Source organism: Bombina bombina, chromosome 2, assembly GCF_027579735.1.
Source record: "Bombina bombina isolate aBomBom1 chromosome 2, aBomBom1.pri, whole genome shotgun sequence".
NCBI classification, from domain to species: Eukaryota; Metazoa; Chordata; class Amphibia; order Anura; family Bombinatoridae; genus Bombina; species Bombina bombina.
Genome location: NC_069500.1, coordinates 59,989,264 through 60,001,264, shown reverse-complemented (window position 1 = coordinate 60,001,264; position 12,001 = coordinate 59,989,264). Strand labels below are relative to the sequence as shown.

Below are 12,001 nucleotides of genomic sequence, written 5' to 3'. Positions count from 1 at the left end.
TTTTAGGATTGACTACGACAGTCATGTCAGAGTCATCCAAGGTGGCCAAAACCTCCTTAATTAACAACCGGAGGTGTTCTAGCTTAAACCTGAAGGATACAACTTCAGCATCAGCAGAAGGAATTACGCTGTCTGAGTCTTCACCCTCAGATGCTAACGAAGTATCTTCCTCCTCAGACTTCTGGGAAGAAACAATCAGGATAGCCACAACTGTCAGAAACCTTACTCACTGATTCCTTAGATTTCCTCTGGCGCTTTCCCTGTAGCATGGGAAAAGCAGATAGCGCATCAGTTACCTCAGAAGATATGTGGGTAGCAATGTCTTGCAACGTAACTCCAACCGGAGTGAGAGAGGAAGTGCAGGGCACTGCATGCGTAGATGATAATGTTTGGGACACTTGAGGAGAAAGCTGCGGCATATCTTGAACAGAGGACCCCTGAACAGCATCCACCTTAGCTAATGATTGCTCAGAATCAAAAAGTCTATCCCTGTAATTTAAATGTTCTTTCAATACATGATGAACAAAAAGGGATTGGGAGTTCCACATTAGAGTCAAAACATAAGCTACATGTAACGTTTTGCAGGGCCTCTTGATCTTTACTCAATGTTCAAACAAAACAAACGCAACTGCTTTATTTATTTAGAAAAAATGAAAATAAAATAACACCAAAAAAAGTTACTGTCACTTTAATTTTAAAAGTAAAAATTATTTTCTTTTATACTTTAAACTACCGCTAAGCAGCAGTTAACTATAAACCTCAGACATACTCCTCACCTGAGCACTGCTTGCTGAGGCGTCTACCTGTCCTGTGAAACCGGATTAACACGGAATACGATCCAGACGCAAAATCTAGCTGTTCAAAATGGCTATGATGATTCATACAACTCATCTACTAGCAGAGACGTAGTAAAATAACACTCCGGACCGGAACTAACAGGAAATGTTCTGGAAAGGCGCGCAACACTAAATTGCCGCCTCAGAGAAACCGCCCGTCCCATTCGTGGGCGTTTCTATCTAGAAAGGGCCCAGCCGCCATTACCATCAATGCCGGAGCCTTGTCACACAGAAAAAACACACTGACTCTCGTCCCATAAAGTCCGGAATTAAACCAGAATAAAACACATCTGAGCCTCTCCAAAAGATTTAACGTCCCCAGTGCCTGAATACACTGCCAACTTAAGTCCTATTAACCCCAAAAAGGATTATAAGTGTTTAACTTCCCAAAAACTAGTATTTAACTGATAAAGTGCCATATTCGTCTCTTGTCCTATTCAAGAAAATAAAAATAGGCACTTACATGAAGATCAATCTGCCCAACAGCAGGGCAGCTCACATGGTATGAGAGGTAATCACCCTCACATTGACCCATGGGAATACAGGGAGTGCAGAATTATTAGGCAAATGAGTATTTTGACCACATCATCCTCTTTATGCATGTTGTCTTACTCCAAGCTGTATAGGCTCGAAAGCCTACTACCAATTAAGCATATTAGGTGATGTGCATCTCTGTAATGAGAAGAGGTGTGGTCTAATGACATCAACACCCTATATCAGGTGTGCATAATTATTAGGCAACTTCCTTTCCTTTGGCAAAATGGGTCAAAAGAAGGACTTCCAGGCTCAGAAAAGTCAAAAATAGTGAGATATCTTGCAGAGGGAAGCAGCACTCTTAAAATCGCAAAGCTTCTGAAGCGTGATCATCGAACAATCAAGCGTTTCATTCAAAATAGTCAACAGGGTCGCAAGAAGCGTGTGGAAAAACCAAGGCACAAAATAACTGCCCATGAACTGAGAAAAGTCAAGCGTGCAGCTGCCAAGATGCCACTTGCCACCAGTTTGGCCATATTTCAGAGCTGCAACATCACTGGAGTGCCCAAAAGCACAAGGTGTGCAATACACAGAGACATGGCCAAGGTAAGAAAGGCTGAAAGACGACCACCACTGAACAAGACACACAAGCTGAAACGTCAAGACTGGGCCAAGAAATATCTCAAGACTGATTTTTCTAAGGTTTTATGGACTGATGAAATGAGAGTGAGTCTTGATGGGCCAGATGGATGGGCCCGTGGCTGGATTGGTAAAGGGCAGAGAGCTCCAGTCCGACTCAGATGCCAGCAAGGTGGATGTGGAGTACTGGTTTGGGCTGGTATCATCAAAGATGAGCTTGTGGGGCCTTTTCGGGTTGAGGATGGAGTCAAGCTCAACTCCCAGTCCTACTGCCAGTTTCTGGAAGACACCTTCTTCAAGCAGTGGTACAGGAAGAAGTCTGCATCCTTCAAGAAAAACATGATTTTCATGCAGGACAATGCTCCATCACACGCGTCCAAGTACTCCACAGCGTGGCTGGCAAGAAAGGGTATAAAAGAAGAAAATCTAATGACATGGCCTCCTTGTTCACCTGATCTGAACCCCATTGAGAACCTGTGGTCCATCATCAAATGTGAGATTTACAAGGAGGGAAAACAGTACACCTCTCTGAACAGTGTCTGGGAGGCTGTGGTTGCTGCTGCACGCAATGTTGATGGTGAACAGATCAAAACACTGACAGAATCCATGGATGGCAGGCTTTTGAGTGTCCTTGCAAAGAAAGGTGGCTATATTGGTCACTGATTTGTTTTTGTTTTGTTTTTGAATGTCAGAAATGTATATTTGTGAATGTTGAGATGTTATATTGGTTTCACTGGTAAAAATAAATAATTGAAATGGGTATATATTTGTTTTTTGTTAAGTTGCCTAATAATTATGCACAGTAATAGTCACCTGCACACACAGATACCCCCCTAAAATAGCTAAAACTAAAAACAAACTAAAAACTACTTCCAAAAACATTCAGCTTTGATATTAATGAGTTTTTTGGGTTCATTGAGAACATGGTTGTTGTTCAATAATAAAATTAATCCTCAAAAATACAACTTGCCTAATAATTCTGCACTCCCTGTATTAGGAAAAAAGACTGACTAACCCTAATCAGGCTTTCAGGAGAGAGCAGCAACAACTACTTGGGAGGCGCCGTGAGGATTATACCCCACAAGTTCCCAATTGCTTAAAAGTCACCACTGCTCTACTGAAGAGACTGACATGGGCTACGGCTAAACCACAGGAAGAAGCAGGGCAATCTTGCTCTGCTTTAAAATAATAAAATCTTGATTGAAGAATCTTCTTTCAGACACCTAAACTTTACCACCTTGCTTTTAACGTAGGCAAAGAGAATGACGGGGGTTGGAGGGAAGGGAGATGATACTTAACAGCTTTGATATTCCCAATAGTAATTTGAGATGATCCATGGACTCAGTGTCATTAGAAAGAAAAACCTATATATAATTTGTAAGGATCACTCACTGATAATTTACTCACAATAGGCTTTTAATTTCAGCAGCAAACAAATAAAAAAAATCAGTTTAGCACAAGGGAGTAAAAAGGGCTTAGTTAGCAGCAAAGGTGATTAAAACTGTGCCCTTTACACTAGTATTCTATATGTAGGTAATTGTATACAAAACATTTTTTACAACAATTCAATTAAGCAACAGTCTTATCTCAACATTAGTCACTTTCTTGTGTGATGCCGTGAAATAAATAATCAAATAAATACAAAGGAAACAAAATAATCTTTAAATAATTCACTCTATTTTATTCATTTTTAAAATAGTTTTAACTTTTATGCTACAACTTGTTGCAAAAAACAGGTCTCATCTTGCACCAAAAATATATGTATTTATAACACTCTTGTTTCTTCCCTCCCAAACCCCAAAACTAGATGAAAACGGAAAGTTAAGAGAAAATGAAGATTTCATTATATTATTCCCGTAACAGCCAAAGGGGCTTTCAACGTATTGTAAAACGAAACGTAGCAGATCCAACTTTTCCTGAAGTGTTTAATGGGAGCTACTGAACGATTGTTCTACGAAAATAGAATCAAGTAAGCACAGTTCTTTTCAATGCCCCACATTTTGATTCGTCTTCACTGCAATAAATTCCAAGTATTATTACCAGCCGTTGGTCTACAGAACCAACAAGTGCATTTTATTCAGCCATACAATGGCTCAAAATTCACTTTACTGAAGAGCAAAAAAACATTTATAAAGACAGATGGGAGACGAATGTTTAAGATAGGCATTCCTTTGCTCCTCCAACATCACCAACATACATCCAGTGATTGTGTTCTAATTTGAACAACTTAAAATTGGTTAAAAGAAACAGAAGTAGTGTCTTCAATAAAAAATAAAACAGCAACAGACTAAAATACATATTTGAGACAATAACAGTGCACAACTGAAGGAAGCCTAGCACAGACTCAATCATATTCTTTTTGTACATACATGCGACTGATTGTAAGCTCTTGTCCAGAATCCTTTTCAGCTATGGTGTACTCAACCTATAATGTAAAGGCATCTGGTACAAGGGCTTTGTGTAACTTTTGACCCTAGCATGAGTCCTTGTTCTGCATTGTACTTGCATGGAAGTCACAGCAATTACAGATTTTAATATTAGCTTATAAATCAACTATAAATGTGTTCTGGTAGTAACACATCCTCCTATAATAAGCAGAAAAGTAAAATATGATTTTACTAAAGCATTATATGGCCAGTTCCCTTTAACATTACATATGTTAATGAATTTAAAAAAAAATTTTTTTTTAAAAAGTACAAAAACAAAATTTATGCTTACCTGATAAATTTATTTCTCTTGTGGTGTATCCAGTCCACGGGTTCATCCATTACTTGTGGGATATTCTCCTTCCCAAAAGGAAGCTGCAAGAGGACACCCACAGCAGAGCTGTCTATATAGCTCCTCCCCTAACTGCCACCCCCAATCATTCGAACAAAGACAAGCAAGAAAAAAAGGAGAAACTATAGGGTGCAGTGGTGACTGTAGTTTAAAAATAAAAAACACCTGCCTTAAAATGACAGGGAGGGCCGTGGACTGGATACACCACAAGAGAAATAAATTTATCAGGTAAGCATAAATTTAGTTTTCTCTTGTAAAGGTGTATCCAGTCCACGGGTTCATCCATTACTTGTGGGATACCAATACCAAAGCTTTAGGACACGGATGAAGGGAGGGACAAGGCAGGAAACTTAAATGGAAGGCACCACTGCCTGTAAGACCTTTCTCCCAAAAAAAGCCTCCGAAGAAGCAAAAGTATCAAATTTATAGAATTTAGAAAAGGTATGAAGCGAAGACCAAGTCGCCGCCTTACAAATCTGTTCAACAGAGGCCTCATGTTTAAAAGCCCATGTGGAAGCTACTGCTCTAGTATAATGAGCTGTAATTCTTTCAGGAGGCTGCTGGCTAGCAGTCTCATAAGCTAAGCGAATTATGCTTCTTAGGCAAAAGGAAAGAGCAGTTGCCGAAGCCTTTTGGCCTCTCCTCTGTCCAGAGTAGACAACAAACAAAGCAGATGTTTGACGAAAATCTTTCGTAGCTTGTAAATAAAACTTTAAAGCACTAACCACATCAAGATTGTGTAATAGACGTTCCTTCTTTGAAAAAGGATTAAGACATAGGGAAGGAACAACAATCTCCTGATTGAAATTCTTATTAGATACCACCTTAGGCAGAAACCCAGGTTTGGTACGTAACACTACCTTATCTGCATGGAAAATCAGATAAGGGGAATCACACTGTAAATCAGATAACTCCGAAACTCTTCGAACCGAGGAGATAGCTACTAAAAATAGAACTTTCCAAGATAAAAGCTTAATATCTATGGAATGCAAAGGTTCAAAGGGAACCCCTTGAAGAACTTTAAGAACTAAATTTAAACTCCATGGCGGAACAACAGGTTTAAACACAGGCTTGAGTCTAACTAAAGTCTGACAAAACGCCTGAACGTCTAGAACCTCAGCCAGACGTTTGTGCAAAAGAATAGACAGAGCAGAAATCTGTCCCTTTAAGGAACTAGCTGACAATCCTTCTTGGAGAAAAGATAATATTCTAGGAATCCTGACCTTACTCCATGAGTAACCCTTGGATTCACACCAATGAAGATATTTAAACCATATCTTATGATAGATTTTCCTGGTGACAGGCTTTCGAGCCTGAATTAAGGTATCAATGACTGATTCGGAAAAACCACGCTTTGGTAGAATCAAGCATTCAATCTCCAAGCAGTCAGACGTAGAGAAATTAGATTTGGATGTTTGAAGGAACCTTGAAGTAGAAGGTCCTGCCTTAGCGGCAGAGTCCATGGTGGAAAGGATGATATGTCCACCAGATCTGCATACCAAGTCCTGCGTGGCCACGCAGGGGCTATCAAGATCACCGAAGCTCTCTCCTGCTTGATCTTGGCAATCAGACGAGGGAGCAGAGAAAACAATGGAAACACATAAGCCAGGCTGAAGGACCAGGGCGCTGCTAGAGCATCTATCAGCGCTGCCTTGTGATCCCTGGACCCGTAACAAGGAAGCTTGGCGTTCTGACGAGACGCCATGAGATCCAGTTCTGGTTTGCCCCAAAGTTGGATCAACTGGGCAAATACCTCCGGATGGAGCTCCCACTCCCCCGGATGAAAAGTCTGCCGACTTAGAAAATCCACCTCCCAGTTCTCTACTCCTGGGATATGGATAGCTGAGAGATGGCAAGAGTGAACCTCTGCCCATAGAATTATCTTTGAAACCTCCAACATTGCCAGGGGGCTCCTTGTTCCCCCCTGATGGTTGATATAGGCTACAGTCCTGATGTTGTCCGACTGAAATCTGATGAACCTGACCGCAGCTAGCTGAGGCCAAGCCTGAAGAGCATTGAATATCGCTCTTAGTTCCAGAATGTTTATCGGAAGGAGGGCCTCCTCCTGAGTCCACGAACCCTGAGCCTTCAGGGAGTTCCAGACTGCACCCCAGCCCAGAAGGCTGGCATCTGTCGTTACTATAGTCCATTCTGGCCTGCGGAAACTCATTCCCTTGGACAGATGGACCCGAGATAGCCACCAGAGAAGAGAATCCCTGGTCTCTTGATCCAGATTTAGTAGAGGGGACAAATCTATGTAATCCCTATTCCACTGATTGAGCATGCAAAGTTGCAGTGGTCTGAGATGTAGGTGGGCAAACGGAACTATGTCCATTGCCACTACCATTAATCTGATTACCTCCATACACTGAGCCACTGACGGACGAGAAATGGAATAAAGAGCACGGCAGGAAGTTAGAAGTTTTGACAACCTGACCTCTGTCAGATAAATCTTCATTTCTACTGAATCTATCAGAGTTCCTAGGAAGGAAACTCTTGTGAGAGGTGAAAGAGAACTCTTTCCTTCGTTCACCTTCCACCCGTGAGACCTTAGGAATGCCAGAACAATGTCCGTATGGTACCTGGCGATATGAAAAGTTGACGCCTGTATCAGGATGTCGTCTAGGTAAGGGGCTACTGCTATACCCCGCGGTCTTAGAACCACCAGAAGAGACCCTAGAACCTTCGTAAAGATTCTTGGTGCCATGGCTAACCTGAAGGGAAGAGCCACAAACTGGTAATGCCTGTCTAGGAAGGCGAACCTGAGAAACTGATGATGATCCCTGTGTATCGGAATATGTAGATAAGCATCCTTTAAATACACGGTAGTCATATATTGACCCTCCTGGATCATAGGCAGGATGGTTCAAATAGTCTCCATCTTGAAGGATGGGACCCTGAGAAATTTGTTTAGGATCTTGAGATCCAAGATTGGTCTGAAAGTTCCCTCTTTCTTGGGAACTATAAACAGATTTGAATAGAAGCCCTGCCCCTGTTCCTCCTTTGGAACTGGGTGGATCACACCCATAACTAGTAGGTCTTGAACGCAATGTAAGAATGCCTCTCTCTTTATCTGGTTTGCAGATAATTGTGAGAGATGAAATCTCCCCTTTGGAGATGAAGCTTTGAAATCCAGAAGATATCCCTGGGAAACAACTCCAGAGCCCAGGGATCCTGGACGTCTCTTGCCCAAGCCTGGGCGAAGAGAGAAAGTCTGCCCCCCACTAGATCCGGTCCCGGATCGGGGGCTACTCCTTCATGCTGTCTTAGAGGCAGCAGCAGGCTTTTTGGCCTGTTTCGGCCTGTTTCCCCTCTTTCCAAGCCTGGTTCGGTCTCCAGACTGGCTTGGACTGGGCAAAATTTCCCTCTTGTTTTGTAGAAGAAGAAGATGAAGCTGCGCCACTCTTGAAGTATCGAAAGGAACGAAAATTTGGACCTATCCTGGGGAAGGGCGTGGCCTTTTCCTCCAGTAATATCAGAAATGATCTCCTTCAGTCCAGGCCCAAATAGGGTCTGCCCTTTGAAGGGGATCTTGAGAAGTTTAGACTTTGAAGTGACATCAGCTGACCAGGATTTAAGCCATATCGCTCTACGTGCCTGAATGGCAAAACCTGAATTTTTAGCCGTTAGCTTGGTTAAATGAAAAACGGCATCAGAAATAAGTGAATTGGCTAACTTAAAGGGACACTGAACCCAAATTTTTCCTTTTGTAATTCAGAAAGAGCATGCAATTTTAAGCAACTTTCTAATTTACTCCTATTATCAATTTTTCTTCGTTCTCTTGCAATCATTATTTGAAAAAGAAGGCATCTAAGCTTTTTCTTGGTTTCAGTACTCTGGACAGCACTTTTTTATTGGTGGATGAATTTATCCACCAATCAGCAAGGACAACCCAGGTTGTTCACCAAAAATGGGCCGGCATCTAAACTTACGTTCTTGCATTTCAAATAAAGATACCAAGAGAATGAAGAAAATTTGATAATAGGAGTAAATTAGAAAGTTGCTTAAAATTTCATGCTCAATCTGAATCACAAAAGAAAAATTTTGGGTACAGTGTCCCTTTAAGAGCTTTAAGCCTGTCAAGGATATCATCCAACGGGGTCTCTACCTGTAAAGCCGCTGCAGCAGTGACTGGGGCAATGCATGCAAGTGGCTGGAGAATAAAACCTTGTTGTATAAAGATTTTCTTAAGGAAACCCTCTAATTTCTTATCCATAGGATCTAGGAAAGCACAACTGTCCTCGACAGGAATAGTTGTACGCTTAGCTAGGGTAGAGACTGCTCCCTCCACCTTAGGGACCGTCTGCCACAAGTCCAGAGTAGCGGCATTTATAGGAAACATTTTCTTAAAAGCAGGAGGGGAAGAGAATGGCACACCTGGTCTATCCCATTCCTTAGTAATAATTTCTGAAAACCTCTTAGGGATTGGAAAAACATCAGTGTAAACAGGCACTGCAAAGTATGTGTCCATTTTACACAATTTCTCTGGGACTACAATGGTGTCACAGTCATCCAGAGTCGCTAAATCCTCCCTGAGCAACATGCAGAGTCAGACTGAAGTAACGCCTTCCCTGAATCAGAGAAGTCACCCACAGATAGAAGCTCTCCTGCTTCAACTTCTGCACATTGTGAGGGTATATCAGACATAGCTACTAAAGCGTCAGAGAGCTCTGTATTTGTTCTAGCCCCAGAGCTGTCCCGCTTTCCTTGTAACCCTGGCAGTTTGGACAATACCTCTGTGAGGGTGTGATTCATAACTGCCGCCATGTCTTGTAAAGTAAACGCATTGGACGCGCTAGATGTACTTGGCGTCACTTGAGCGGGAGTTATAGGTTTAAAAGCCATAATATGGTCTTTATAACTTATAGAAAGGTCAGTGCATTTGGTACACATTCTAAGAGGGGGTTCCACAATGGCTTCTAAACATAATGAACAAGGAGTTTCCTCTATGTCAAACATGTTTAACAGACTAGTAATGAGACCAGCAAGCTTGGAAAACACTTTAATAAATGTGAAAAAAGCAATAATAAAAAACAGTACTGTGCCTTTAAGAGAAAAAAACTACCACATAAACTGCAAAACAGTGGAAAAAAAGTAGTAAACTCTACGAATTTTTTACAGTGTGTATAAGGGACTAAAGCAGCATTGCACCCACTTGCAAATGGATGATTAACCCCTCAGGCCCAAAAACGAATTAGAAAAACATTAAACCTGTTAACAAACAGTTAAACAAGCTGCCACAGCTGTGCTGTGGCTCCTACCTGCCCTTAAAAATGATTTTTGCAGGAACAAAACCCTCTATAGAGGTCCTATAAGCCAGAGGACTCATTCAGGGAAGCTGGATGTCTCAGACTGAAAACGAAAATAGGCCCCTCCCACCATGCACTCAAAGTCAGAGGGCCTTAAAAAAGTACTCCTAGGAGTAATCTAACAAGCCATGTGGAAACTAGGCCCCAAATAAAGATTTATCACCCTCAGAGAAAAAACGTTTTTATTTCTAAATCATGCAAACGTTTTTACACTAAGTAATATAGATATTAACATGAATATTATCCCTTTTTGCAAGCATGATCCCAGTTGTTGTTAAATCACTGCATCAGGCTTACCTTAAATATACCAGGCACTGTCAGCATTTTCTAGACCTTATCTCTCTAGAAAAAAAATATACTGAACATACCTCAAAGCAGGCAATCTGCAGACCGTCCCCCCAACTGAAGTTTTCTTTCCATACTCTTCAGTTATGTGTGAGAACAGCAATGGACCTTAGTTAAAAAACGCTAAGATCAACAAACCTCCAGGCAGAAGTCTTCTTCCAATTTCTGCCTGAGAGTAAAAACAGTACAACGCCGGTACCGTTTAAAAATAACAAACTTTTGATTGAAGGTAAAAACTACACTAAGTCACCACATCTCTCTTGATACTTCCTTTCTTGTCGAGAGCTGCAAGAGAATGACTGGGCGTGGCAGTTAGGGGAGGAGCAATATAGACAGCTCTGCTGTGGGTGTCCTCTTGCAGCTTCCTGTTGGGAAGGAGAATATCCCACAAGTAATGGATGAACCCGTGGACTGGATACACCTTTAAAAGAGAAATACAGATAGTGAGGAGTAAGAGGCAATCGCAGACATGGCAAATCACTATAGATCACAGCTGAAAACAGAACATTTACTGGATAAAGGTTTGTTTTTTTTACCCTAACATGTAACCCAAACACCCAGAAGGTAGTGAAATGTTTGGACTCAGGAACCCTTGCATAAATCGAGAGGATGCTGCCAACGGTGGTCTGTAAAAGTCTGAAAGTGTTGAATTAAGATCTTAAACATCTGAAATTTTGATACAAGTGGAATATTTGGAGGGTATCTCCATTCTTTATTGTAATCATAGGTAAAAAAAAAGAAAGGATTGTTATCTAAATCCTGCAAGTCAGTGGTTGGATAACTATTTGGTTAACAACTGACCAACGTTTTAAATACCTCTTGCTCTTCTGATACTCATTTACCTGGCACTAGTCTTATTATGGGTCCTTCCCGTACAAGCACTTATAGGACATCAAAATCTAAAAGGTAATGTTGCAATATGCTAGCGAGATAAAACGTGAACAAATCAGCAGATCAGGTATGGAACGACTCCAACCAATTTCAAATAAATATCCTGTATTATAAAACAATACTACATACAGTGTTTCATAAAATACAATTCAATTTGCGTACATCTTTCCTGTGAACTAATGCTCATTTATGTTTAATAGTCTTTGTTTTTAGACATATTGTATCACAAGGATACCACAATGCAATAAGGCCTATAGTGGAACACCTTTGTCTTTGACCAGAGTCAGGAGATGTCTTCTGTAGAAGTCAGAGATGCTCAGGTCCTACAGAATATGAAGGTGAATATCAGGTGTCCTCAAAAAAACAGAGTAAATTATTCCCTGAACAAAAACTTCTAAATCAAACGAAAGCAACTAAGTCCTGTGTAAGTGCTTAAGGAATAGCATTAATAACCCTACTTTCTAGTATAACAGTATAAATATACTTATGCATATATTATTTTTAATGATGCATTTAAATTCATTAATATAGAGAGAGGGGGTAAGGAAAGTGCTTAATATCAAGATGGTTTTTGGAGTAGGTGTCATATCGGGAAAGGCAGCAGACAAGGTCTTTATTTTTCTGGTTGGCCGTCTAATAGAGATTAAAAAAATGTAATGTGCTTAAAATAATAACTATTTGCTCATTAGCTGAGAACTTCTAGAAAAGAAAAGTTCCATGACTCCTGGT

At 40.9% G+C, this 12,001-nt stretch overlaps 1 protein-coding gene across 1 annotated transcript in view; it reads right to left on the bottom strand.

Annotated features, from left to right (window-relative positions):
• Window positions 1–3,604: 3,604 nt before the first annotated feature.
• ARK2N (arkadia (RNF111) N-terminal like PKA signaling regulator 2N) overlaps window positions 3,605–12,001 on the bottom strand; it is a 317,986-nt gene continuing 309,589 nt past the window's right edge. The window contains exon 5 of the mRNA XM_053701074.1: window positions 3,605–12,001. This exon is cut by the window's right edge and continues 250 nt beyond it. The gene's annotated coding sequence lies outside the window, so the exon portion shown is untranslated.